The 12277-nt window shown below is 42.9% G+C and overlaps 1 protein-coding gene across 7 annotated transcripts in view; it reads left to right on the top strand.

The window, feature by feature from the left end:
• The first annotated feature begins 1434 nt into the window (after positions 1-1434).
• The window catches only part of EVI5L (ecotropic viral integration site 5 like), a 71782-nt gene continuing 60939 nt past the window's right edge, over positions 1435-12277 (top strand). For 5 of the 7 annotated variants that reach the window (XM_074979579.1, XM_074979578.1, XM_074979577.1 and 2 more), the window contains exons 1-2: positions 1435-1607; positions 2050-2287. The gene's annotated coding sequence lies outside the window, so the exon portion shown is untranslated. The remainder of the gene's footprint in view (positions 1608-2049; positions 2288-12277) is intronic. The other 2 variants (XM_074979575.1, XM_074979574.1) reach the window with 2 other exon arrangements.

Raw genomic sequence — 12277 nt, 5'->3', positions numbered from 1 at the left:
GGGGAAACATTCTGCTAATGAGACAATGAGTGAAAAGGGGGACTGAGGGCAGCTGGGGAGCAAAGAAAGTGTGATTTTTCAGGGCAATGGAAGGGGGTGCTAATGCTTCACAACTGACCAACTGTTATTTGTTAAAGCACAGAATTAAGGTTGTGTCAGATGAGAAATGGATGAGAAAATACTTGGAGCTCTCACTCTCCTGATTCAATCCCCTATGGGCTCCTTGGGGATCCTCCGCCAATGTTCCCTGGAAGCCCCCTGCCAACCACTCAGGTTCCCCTCCCCCAGGTCCCCCGAGGGAAACTTCTGCTGGGGTCAACCCTTTAGGGCTCCTCCCCAAAGCTCCCTGGGAAGGTCCTGCCTCAAACCTCCCTAGGATCCTCCTGCCAAGGCCAATCCCTCATGGGTCCCTCCTCCAAAGCTCCCAAGGAACCGTCTGCCAAGGCCAACCCCTTAGGACCCCATCTCCAGCGTCCCCCCTAAAACCCACTGCCTGTGCCTGCCCTTCAAGGGCCCCTTTCCCAAACATCTCCCAGAACCTCCTGCCTCACCCCCTTCCCCTAATGCCACAAGGGAACCTCCTGTCAGGGTCAATCCCTCAAGACCCCTCCCCCAAAGCCCCTGGGAGCCTCTTTCCAGTCTTCACGTGCCTTTCCCTCATTGTTCTCCTGCAGCCTCTGCCCACTTCCATCTGATGAGAGGTAACTGCCGCCGAGGTGGAACAAAACTCCTTGCAGGAACGCGCCTTCATCTACTCGACGCCCTATAGGTTGAGACCCTTGTCCGTCTCCCTTTCTCTGTCAATTAGAACGTTTCTTTACCGAAGAGGGCGGGGAAAGACCTGAGCGGAGGGCACCTCACGATGCATTGGTTTGCAAGTCTGGCTATGGCCTGGCGAAGCGGGTCTGTCCCACGAAAGGTCACCTAATAAACTATTTTGCTAGTCTTTAAAGTGCTACTTGGCTGCGTTTTGTTTTGATGGCGATTATTGTCTTCCATCACAGAACATGCCGGGCCAAAATTTTTCTGCACTTGATAGGTGGTCGGACCAGTCTATCAACTCTTCCATGGAAAAAAGGGAGAGTCCCGCCCCGTGAGCCCTGACACTCAACGTCTCACTGAACATAGTAGGTTAGAAATCTTGTCCTCTAACTGCTCTGGGTGTCTATTGGTTAATTGTGTCAGAGGCGAGGCTTATATTCCCGCCCCTTACCCCCCCACCCCCTCTCGGATCTGCGGCTCATGCCATCTCCGGCTGCTGGTGGGTGCGGATACGGTTGGCTCGACAGTCCTGAGCGCCGATTGGAGAATGCGGTGCGGTAGGTGGGCTCTCAATTTCCTTTCTCAGGGCGGGATTGGCCAGCGAGTCCAGGAGGCGGGGAGGAGGGCGGTGCCGTCTGTCTGTCTGTCAGTCAGTCGGTCTGTCTGGTCCGGGCAGCCGGCGCGGGCGGTGGTGGTTCCATGGCAGCTGCGGTGCCCGGCACCCCCGCCCCTCTGCATGTGGTGACTGGGGGAGAGAAGGCCGGGCCCGCGGGGTTCGGTCCCCCGCCCCCTTGAGGAGAAGGAGGAGAAGGAGGCTGGGGAGCTGCTATGGCAGCGCCGCACAGGTAGGAGGGGAATCCGCCCCCCCCGGGGGTGGCTGTTTCCTAATACCTGTCCCCCGCCCGAGCACCCCGATCCCGGTGGAGGTGCCTGCTCCCCCCGGCTCCAGACTGGTGGACCCAGCCGCCGCCCCCCGAATCCCCGTCAGAAAGATGGAGGAGGGGGGGTCTTCTCCCAGCCTTCTCTTACTGCCCTCAGCCAAGGTGCCCCCTGCCTAGCCAGAGGACCTTGCCCCCTCGCTTAGCCCCCGCTGGGACAGGCGTGACTCGCCCTGACCCCACCCCACAAAAGCGGGTGGTTTGGGTTCTTCGTCTTCTCCTAGCTCGAAGCGCGGTCTCGGTATCTTCTCCCCCTCCCGTCCCCCGTTACATACTCTTCCCTCTTGGGAGTGTCTGAACTCTTACCCAGAGACCTGGATGTTCCCTTAGTATCTTGTTTTTCCCCCAGCTGCCAGAGGGATTTCACCCATGCCCTGTTCCCCAAGGTGAAGTGTTACCCCCATCCCAAGAGGGGGTGGTGGTGAAGCTGTCCACAGCCCCTTATATCCTCTCTGAGTCAAGCACAGGGAAAGAGGAGTGCCAGCCCCGCTTTCTTTCCAGGGAAAAGATGGTGGGAGCTGGCACATCTGTCTTCAGCACACATTGGCACATCACCAGCTCCTGGCTTCTGAAGCTGTATCTCTGTGGTATGAGCTTTTCTGTTTGTCTCTGTGTCCCTATCCCAGTAGCTACCATCTTCTTCTAGGTTCATAAATATAAAATCTAGGCCATGGTGACTTGGTTTATTCTAGAAGGAGCCCTCCTCTTTTCTCCTTTTCCAAAATGGTATCTTCTGCTGAAACTGAGATAGTCACTCCCCAGTTTCAACTGGAACTTGCTCCTATTTTGTGCTGCTGTTAGGCTTTTATGGCTTTGCAGAACCCAGCACAGACATGAGGTGTTGTCTCCAGGTACCACTAGGCAGGTGCTATAGCAGCACCCATTGAATTGTTTCATAGCTTTGTAGTTAGTTATTGTTCCCATTGTTTTAATTTTTACTAGGGTTTAGTAGCCGTTGTAGAAACCTGGGACACATTTGTCCCTCTAATAGAAACGTAATATAATATATAAAGTTAATATACATTTACAAAACATATGTTAGCTTTGAATGAAAGATTGCCAGAATGTTGTTAAATTTTCTATTCTTTGGGTTGTTTTTTGCTTATTTAGTATGCCCAAAATAGCTAATTTATGAGGAGGAGGAGCTCTGCTGTGAATGATTTGCTTGTAGAGTATTTTTCAAAGATAATTCTTCAAAATGGCCCAGATGTTTATCTGCCTAGTAGGTTGTTCGCAGGGAGTAAAAAATACTTTGCTGGTGGTGTCCATAGGATTTGTTGCATGCAAAGAAATCAGCACTGTTCTGAGATCTTCCACATTACCAGAGTAGGTATCAATGGAAAACCCTTTAAGGATGTAAAACATTTCTCCTTAGCCCTAGTTGCAGCTTCTTGGTGCCTGGTTAAAAAACAAATGATGTTGATCCCCATCTTCTGTTGTCATTCTCCACTTGCCTTTAGATAAGATTTGACTGCTGTCTCAGGAACAACTAGGGTGTGTCTGCACTTGGAAAACTTGCACCTGTTTTTCAGTGGTGACACAAGCGTTAGGATAGATGGGGGTTTGAGCAGTTTTACCATCCTTTCATAAAGGCTCAGTTTGAACTTTGAGTATGCCCATGGAAGCTGATCTCCATCAGTGCTGAAAACCCTAGTGCAGACAACTTCCAGCTGTCAATGTGTCTTTGAAAACTGTTGATTAAATAATGCTGTGGGCAGATATTAAGAACATGATGCATAAAATCGTGTTGACAGCTGGCAGGCTATTTACACCAAGAGCTCATCTACAGAAACAATTACTTCATGGTAAGTTAGGGTATGAATTTACTTCCTCACTCGCCTGTCACTGTCTAATATACACCCTGTTGAATATGCTTGTTACTAGTTGGTTAGAATGCTTTGAGCTAGTCCAGGGGTCTACAGCCTGCAGCTCTGGAGCTGCATACAGCTCTTTAAGGACTTCCTTTTGGCTCCTGATGGTATATTTGCAAAGTTTAAAAAACAAAACAAAAACCCTTTCCAGATTATTTTCAATATCTCAGTGAATGTCTAAAAGCTAAACAATGAACAACTCATATCTAAGTAACAAATTATATGGGATCTCAAAATGTTGGTTAACTCTCCTTTTAATATGTGTAGTGCATTATGGGATGTGTGTACTGTTAAAATAGGGGTTACAAAAAGTATGGTTTCATGTTATTTATTAAGGACAGTCTTGTATTTGCATGCATTCTGGCTCTTGAATTATTCAGTTTTTCCGCTGAGTTCAAAAAATATGGCTCTGTTTGCTCTTTTGATTGCTGACCCATGAGCTAGTCCCTTGGCTAGTTTTGCCAGCTCAACTTACTGCAAACTAATTGTTCCTGTAGATAAAACTTACGGTATCTTTTCCTTAGATACCTCTAGCAAGATGTAGTAAAACTGCCAGAAGTTAGTCTGCACTTGTACATTCACAGTAGCAAAAAAAAAAAGTGTAAAATAGATGGGGGGGCCTTAGCAGTTAGATATTGGTGCCATTTACCATTTGAAAGTAGCTTGGTGTCTCAGCCTTCTAATAGTGTAAGAGAGACCCACTAATGCTGGAGATGTCAGCTGCTGAAATCACGTCCAACTTGAAGTGTAAAGAACAGATAATTTGACAGATGTGACCTTTTTGGTCAACTGGTTTCAAGGTTTCCAGATATCCTTCCCAGACTGGTGAGCAGAAAAGGGAAAAATTTTTATCCATGTCTGGAGTTTCTCTGAACTATGCCTTACTTCTTTTACAAAAATATACTTCTTGAGACAGTACTTTGGTGTGACTTCATATCTTGCCATTAAATCATATCTAATTCATTACATACATACGGTTGACAGATCTTGCCAGCTGTAAATTGTGAATGAACCTGCCTTTGCTGTTGGGATCCCCAGTGGAAAAAACAACTTTTATATGTTTCATGTAGTTGAATCTTATTGTGTCCATTTACTAATTCCTCTGACGGCAACATTTTTTGTGTTAAACTTAGAAATTTTTGCTGAATATTGCATGTACCAATAAAAAAAATCCTCGACACTCCAGAAAAACCCAATAACATTTAAGTTTTGGACTTGCAAAGGAAGTTAAATAATATTGATCAAGATTCAGATTCCTAAGAACCTTAAGTGCCTCTGAATGTTTCTGTCTACAAAAATTTAATTTGGAGTTGGGTGGAGAAATACCCATTACTCTCCAATACTTCTCTTACTTCACCCAAAAGAGGAGCCACAAACTGGGATGAAACCCAATTTTTCTGTTGTGTAGCTGATTTAAAACAGTCCTAGAGCATTGAACTTGCTCTGACTTGTAGGCATGAATTTCAACATCTGCCCTTCTCTGCTGTCCACATTAGAGTGCAAAATTATTTGAAATATAGTGCCCTAGTGGCTTGCTGTGGCCAGAGAGAGAGCGTGTGTGTGTTCATTGTGACAGATGTGAAACAAGTAGCCTGTCTAATTTCAGACATAACAGTCTTGACATTGGCCCTTTAAAGCAATATTTACTTTCATATTAAGTAATAAAGTCTTGGGTTGCCTGTGACATTAATCTCAATGGGACTTTATAGGTGTGCTTGGGAGTAATAGATTCTTTGGTAAATACTGGCAGCCAAAGGCTGAGACTGAGTTTCTTGTAGCCTTTAGGTTTTTTTATGAAGTATACTAACAATATATCCTCAATCTAATGTTATAAAATGTACATTAAATATGTTCCTTGTAAACTGATCTATGTGGTGAGTTCTGATGTATGATTCTGGAAACACTTCTGTCTTCATGCCAGGAAAGTCATTGAAATTGGATTACCTATACTTGTGAGATGCTCAGCACAATGAGATCTTTGCATATATACAAAGCTGATGATGTGTTGAAAATAAACCCACGAAGAATGAAATTAGGGTGGAAAGACTTTGAAATCTGCTGTTAGGTGTTAGACTGTTCATTGGCTATTTAGGTGGCTGTCCTACAGAACAGTATTTGCAGCACAAATTCAGTTTAGCTCTACTACATGTCATTTGCACCAATGTATGCCCTGAAGAAAGAATCTTCGGTCTTTAAAATTCAAGACCCTTTGTCCACTCAGTCATCTAAGACGTCCTACAACTTGTTAGGTTTAGGATTATGCTGTCAGAGTAGCTGCCCTAACTACTGTAAAAGGCCAGTTTTCCAGCTTCCCCGATAACTGGCACATTCAGTTAACTAGCATGCAACAGGGGCTGGCTACCATGGTTGCCAGTTATCTGGCTTGGGCTGACAGGGCAGGACGGTCAGAGGAGGAGTGGACTGTCTGCCCATTCCCAGCTCGAATAACTGGAACATTTTACTATCTGGCATCCCTGGTTCACCTGTCTATTCTACTATGCTTGTACTGCAGTATTTTAGCACTTTGCAAGGCTAGTGTGGTGTGGTAAGGCTTTAAAAGATAACACTGATAGTATGGGTTTTTATTTATTTATTACTTGCTTGTTGGTGTGTGGTTACTCAGAACTCCCACTAAAATGAAAGAAGATGCTGGCACCAGAGTTCCCTGAGTTTTTGCCTAAAATAGTCATAGTGCTAACATTTAATCATACTTTTAGAGATGCTTCTGACATGACTGTTGTGTGAGCGGTTCAACACTGGCTACAGTCTCAGATAAATTAAAAGAAGCAAGAAAACTCAGAATGAGTGTTGCCATTGTATCCCTCTGCAACAATGTAGATTTTAATGTAGCATTTAAGATTGCCAATTGTAAAGAACCTCAAAATAATATCTAAATGGAGTGGGATGAACTAATGAGTGACAGAGTTATCTTTTTCCTGGGTCAGAAATGGCTTCGCTTCCCCCAGATGAGAATGTCATGAGTTCCACTGGACTCATTTTTCACAGATGTCATTACTTCACTGTAGAACTCTAGGCATTGCAGTGAATTTTAAGCATGTTATCAGAGGGTGAGGGAAGGCACAGAGAGAGAGGGAGAGAGAGAGAGCGCACAAGGCTATGCTTTATATTACCAAAGATAATGCTGGCTTTTTTTTTCCCCAGGGATTTTTTTAAGCAAAACTGCTAAATGTTCCTCTTCCAATAAATGCTGATTCTTTTAAATTAGGTAGTACCCTGAGTTTTGTTTCAGACTGAAACATTCCTAAAGGCTTCTGCTGGTGATATTAATAAGAGTAAGGTAGTTTCACCATGGGAAGCTTCAGATAAAATTGCAGTCCCAGTATAGATGATACTTGCTTCTGAAAACATGTGTGTTGTACCTTGTAAATATAAAGTAAGATCTGTTCAAGAATTTTTTGCAGAAGATCTTGTAGGCTGGCCGAACTTGTGAAAGTTTACTTCAAACTACTATTATACATTTCAGAATAGTTTAACAGAATCACGGATGATAGTGAAGGGTTCTTTCAATATAAAACTTCACAGTAAGCTCTGGCACTTCTGCTTACATTTACTTCTGAGCATAAAATTTAACGATTCACAGAAAATCTGAACTATGCAATGAAGCAAAAGTACTGCACTAGTGAAGCAGGTCATGGTGTGAGAAGCAGAGTTGCTCAGCATTCATCTAGGGTTTGGGGTTTTTTGGTTTGTTTGTTTATTTATTTAAAATTATTTTTACTGACCAGCCCCTCATTTCACAGTGGCTTCTGGTAACAATTTAGTTCCCATCCTGCCCTTTAGACTTGAAATGTTTTGGCTAAGCTTTTCTGTACTTCAGAACTAGTAACCTAATGGCATGGTAACACGGTATTTCAAATTGAAATAACTTTAGTTATTGGGTGTTGTCTTTCTGCCTGGCTGTTTCAGATTTTTAGTGTGTTTTTAAAGTGCCTACTTTCCAGCTGACAGAGTATTGGAAGCTATATGAAATGCTGCCCCCTGACTAGGATAGTCCGTTTTCTGATCACTTAAAACTATAGCACAGCTTAATCCTTCTTGCATTAGACCTAAGCAAACACCTTTCAAAATAGGCATTTATTCCTATTCTGATGTCATCTGATTTACACTGATTCAGTTAAACCTGATGCATGTAAATAGAAATATTAAAATACCTTGTCTTCCAAAAACCTGGCTTCTCAGTCTGTTTTGGTGGTTTCTTCTCTTACGTCGGAGCTGTTTATAACACTCCTGTTACTGCTTGGTCTACTAGTAATTGCTGCAGGTTGCTAGCAGAAAGCACCATCTTGTGCCAGAAATCAAATCAGGGCCCTGTCAGTCCATTGCTTGTCACAGCGTAGCCCTGTAGCTTTTGAAATGTCATGATTGATTTGGTTTGCAGGTTACTTATGACCTCACACTATCCTGTCTGTCCCAAGGCAAAGCCTTTTCAGCCATACCTCTTGAGCAATATAGGTATTTCTTTAAACAAGTCCCCTTTAAAGTGTTGTTACTTGTAGCAAAACATGTTTTATTAATATTATGAACAACTAGCTGATAAGTCCTGACCTCCTGACTTATAGCCAGTTACATGGTATGTCAGGATCTGTTATACTCCATGTATAATGCCCATTTTTGTAACACTGAATTGTGTAGAGGTTGTGATTATTCTGAGTTCATATGGAACATGAAAGAGGTGTTTTGTATTCAGTTGATTATAAACATTAGTGAGTACAATTATAAAGAGGCTTTTGGTGTCATGTATAATTTCCATTATTATTAAGAGCTGTTAAACTAGATTTGCTTCTTAAGCTCCTCCCTGGAAGCAGACAGAGATATGTACAATGGCACAGGCATTTTTGCATAGTGACAGGGAAGAGATGATCAAATGTGTCACACCCAGCTAGAATGATTGCACTAAAACCTTTGTAGATCGAAGAATGAATGAGAAACCAGATTGTGGCACTTTGTCAATTCCTCTTCCTAGGATCCAAACCTGCCAATAGCTTCCAGTTGCCTGTGGTACTCAGAAGACCAGGAAGTAAAACAATAATAAATTAATCCAAGAAGCTTAGGGGAACATGTATTAAGCACTAGAAATTGTTCCCATTTAGAAATGTCTGGGTCTGTTTAAACAGGCAGAGCTGTTGCATTGTTCACAGTGATAAAATTTACTTTGCTGCATTTTTCAGGCCTGGTGCTTCCAGTCTGTGGATAATTGTAATTTTACAGTAATGCCATGCTGGTGTTAGCAAATAAATGAAGCTGAGCTTTATAAGACCATGTCATACACTTCCTGTACTGAGGGAAAGGAGGAGAAATTGACGCATGTTATGTGTTTGTGGATGACAAATAGCTATAAAATTAGTAGGAGTCAATATAATCATTTATCACACTGATTATTCATTCCTCTTATAACTAGGACAAGGCATGTTGGTTTTCTAGAGCAGTGGTTCTCAGCCCCGTGGGTTACAGTACTCAAAGGTCTTCCAGGAGGTGCATCAACTCATGTAGTTACTTGCCTAATTTTACAACAGGTTAACATAAAAGGATTATTGAAGTCAGTGCAGACTAATTTTATACAATGATCAGTCTGTAAAGCCAGTTAATTTATTTTATACTTTTATGGCAAATACAAGAAGGTAAGTAATTTGTCAGTAATAGTGCATTGCAAAACTTTTTTGTATTTTAAGATCTGATTTTGGAAGCAAGTGGTTTTTAAAAGTGTAACGAAACTTTGGTCTTGCCTGTTGCCATCAAACTCCTGAAAGGCTATGTCTGGAAAGATTGAGAACTACTGGTTTAAACAAATGTGTTGCAATGGGAGAAAAAAAATGTAGGTAGTGGGGGTACTTAACTTTTAAAAGGCTACTTTATTAAAAAAGGCTGAGAAACACTCTCTAGAATACAGTAAACACGTTCATATCCAGCATTCTATCATCCAGAACTCTGAAATAACTGGCATTTTAACCTTAAGTAAATTTTAGTTATGTTTGCCATAAGTACAGTATAGTGAAAGTAAACACAAATAACTACAGTATAAGTTTACAGTGTACAGTACTACTGGCATTGGTAAATAAAATATTCTGCATACGTTTTTAGTTGGTTCTTAATATATAATCCTGTTTTTTCTTTAGTGTTATGCATTGTTAGCTATACCTCTCTATTGTCCAGAATACTTGAATATCCGGCAACCTCCCAGGCCCAGAGCTGCTGGATATGAAAGTTTACTGTACTATACCTAACTGGACAGAGGTTGATATAGAAGGCGGAGGCACCAGTTATGTCCAAAAACAGTGCCTCACTGGGAAGCTCTGCTCCTCTACTTCCAGCTCTGGAGGTGGGGTTGGGGGTGTTCCTGCCAAAGTGCTCTCTGTAGACTCTCTTGTTTATAGCGCTTTATTTTTCTTAGCCCTTGTCTGATAGGCTTCAAAATGTGGTATATGTGGTATGTTTAATCTAACTCTTAACTTCCCCACCCCACCCCAACCTTATGCCACCCCTTTGCTCTTCTGATCTGCCAACCTTGATAACAACTTTTGGACCTCTGTGCTTTATGTATTGAGTCTGTTCTGGTAAGGCTATAATCTGAAGAAGTGGGTCCGTCCCACGAAAGCTCATCACCTAGTAAGTTATTTGTTAAAGTGCTCCTTGACTGCTTTTTTTTGTTCTGTAGGAATCAGAGTTGAAGTTGGACTTGATGACCTCCTGAGGTCTCTTCCAATCTTCTCCCAACTAAATCATCCCAGTCAGGGTTTTGTCAATCTGGGACTTAAAAGCCTCTAGGGATGGAGGAAGTGGTAGGGGAAGGGTAACAGCAGGACTGCTGAAGAATTGGCTGTTAAAAGTGGCCAGTGAGGTAGCCCTTTCAGTAGCCCTAAAAGCACTTGCCAGTCAAAGCATTGTTCTTGATTCCCCCTGCACCTATCCATCCCAGTGGTGGCTACTACACTGGTCTTCCCACTCATTCTTTGTGCAGACCACTTTGAAAGAGAGGTTCACTCGGGGGCACTCCTGCCTTCCAAACATCCCAATCCCACACTCTAGCTGGGTTTAAGAACATTTCACTCCCTTTGCCGTAAGGAAAGACTCAAAGACTACTTAGCTGAATACACGAGCCAAGTCTACGCTATCCCGAAACTTCAGAATGGCCATGCAGAGGAAATAGGAATAAGATAGGAATAAGGGGATTTCGAAGTTGCCGGGGCTCTTTCGAAAAGGGGCCCCGTCTGGATGAGCTGTGGCAATTTTGAAGTGCCGCAGCCGCCCACATGCTAATGAGGTGCTGAATATGTATTTCAGCGCTTCATTAGTAAACTTCGAAATGGCCATTTTGAAGTTTTGGGATAGTGTAGACACAGCCATGGAGTGTATTCTTCTAGAAGTCATGTAAGGGAGACTCCTTGGAGCAGCACTGGAAACATCTGTCAGTCAGTCTTCCCTTACTTGGTTCCTGTGTGGGATGCCCTCAATGGTTAACTCACAAGACATTAGTGCAAACTTGTTAGAATAAAAACTGTAGCACACAGGGCTTAAAAATATACTTGGATAGTGGGTCCAGGTTGAATGGATAATTCTGACCAGTGTTGCTTATAAGCAAAGTGCTTGGGTGGCCACTCAGGAGAGATTCAGATGCTATCCAGCTGTTTAGAAGAGCACCCACAGCTGACAGCATGTATTACTAGTGGAGCACATCCACACATGCATCGGTGCACACAATAAAATTTGTTCTGGACACAGATAGAAAAAATATAGGGAACATTTGGTTCTAGGCCTTGTTTGTTCCTGAGAGAGTGCAGTGGATCAAATTTAAGACAGGGCAGGTGGAGATCAGACTTAAACAGTATGCATGCAGAAGGATATTTCCTTGTGAACTCCACGAGTATTCGTGACACCCAAAATAGACTATCTGGACCACTCTGTCTCAATCACTCTAGTCTTGCCCTCCCCTGGGAGGAATTCTGCTGTAAAATATTTTATTGCTATATAGTCTAAATCGCACTTTAGTAACCCAAAGGCTGACACCAGCCAATAAAATTAATTTATAGCTAAAGCTGCCCTTGTGTCTGTCGTCATTTTAATATATCATCTGAAAAGCTTGACCGAGGCTTTTAAAATTGATAAATGTACATAGCACTTAGATGGAGGGAATGCCCCTGGTAAAACTAACTGCATGGGACTTTCCTTTGCAAACACTGTCCTACTTTGCAGAAGTGACATGAGGATAAATATGCTGTAACTGCTAAGGTACATTCCTATACAGATTGAGTGAGCCTCTCAGGTCTGGCATGCTCATCCGGCAACATCCATAAGCCGGCATGATTTTAGTTAGCCAGGTGATCACCTATCATGAATGTGGCCAATTTTCCTGTAATCTCAAAAGGTTTGTTTCCAGACACCAGTCCTAGCTTTGTTTTCTGTGTTGTTATTTAGCTGTAATACACCTCTAAATGTTTTCTAAGCATCAATAAGCAGTGGAAGTGTTGGTAATGGTGCTAGACAACATTGACCTCTCGTGGTCTGGCAAATTCTCTCATTTGGTACCGGTCAGGTCCCAAGGGTGCTGGACTAAAGAGGTTCAACCTGTACTAAGCTAAGGGGAGCCATCTAAGTACCTAAAATAGATAGTGTAGCCAAAATTCATGTGTGGGTGATCCTGTCAGATCTCACAAGTAACGGGAGTCAGGCCTGGTTAGTGTTTAGATGTAA

Source organism: Carettochelys insculpta, chromosome 29 (genome assembly GCF_033958435.1).
Source record: "Carettochelys insculpta isolate YL-2023 chromosome 29, ASM3395843v1, whole genome shotgun sequence".
Lineage (NCBI taxonomy): Eukaryota > Metazoa > Chordata > Testudines > Carettochelyidae > Carettochelys > Carettochelys insculpta.
The sequence above is the reverse complement of the archived record's forward strand: the minus strand, read 5'-3'. Positions and strand labels throughout refer to the sequence as shown.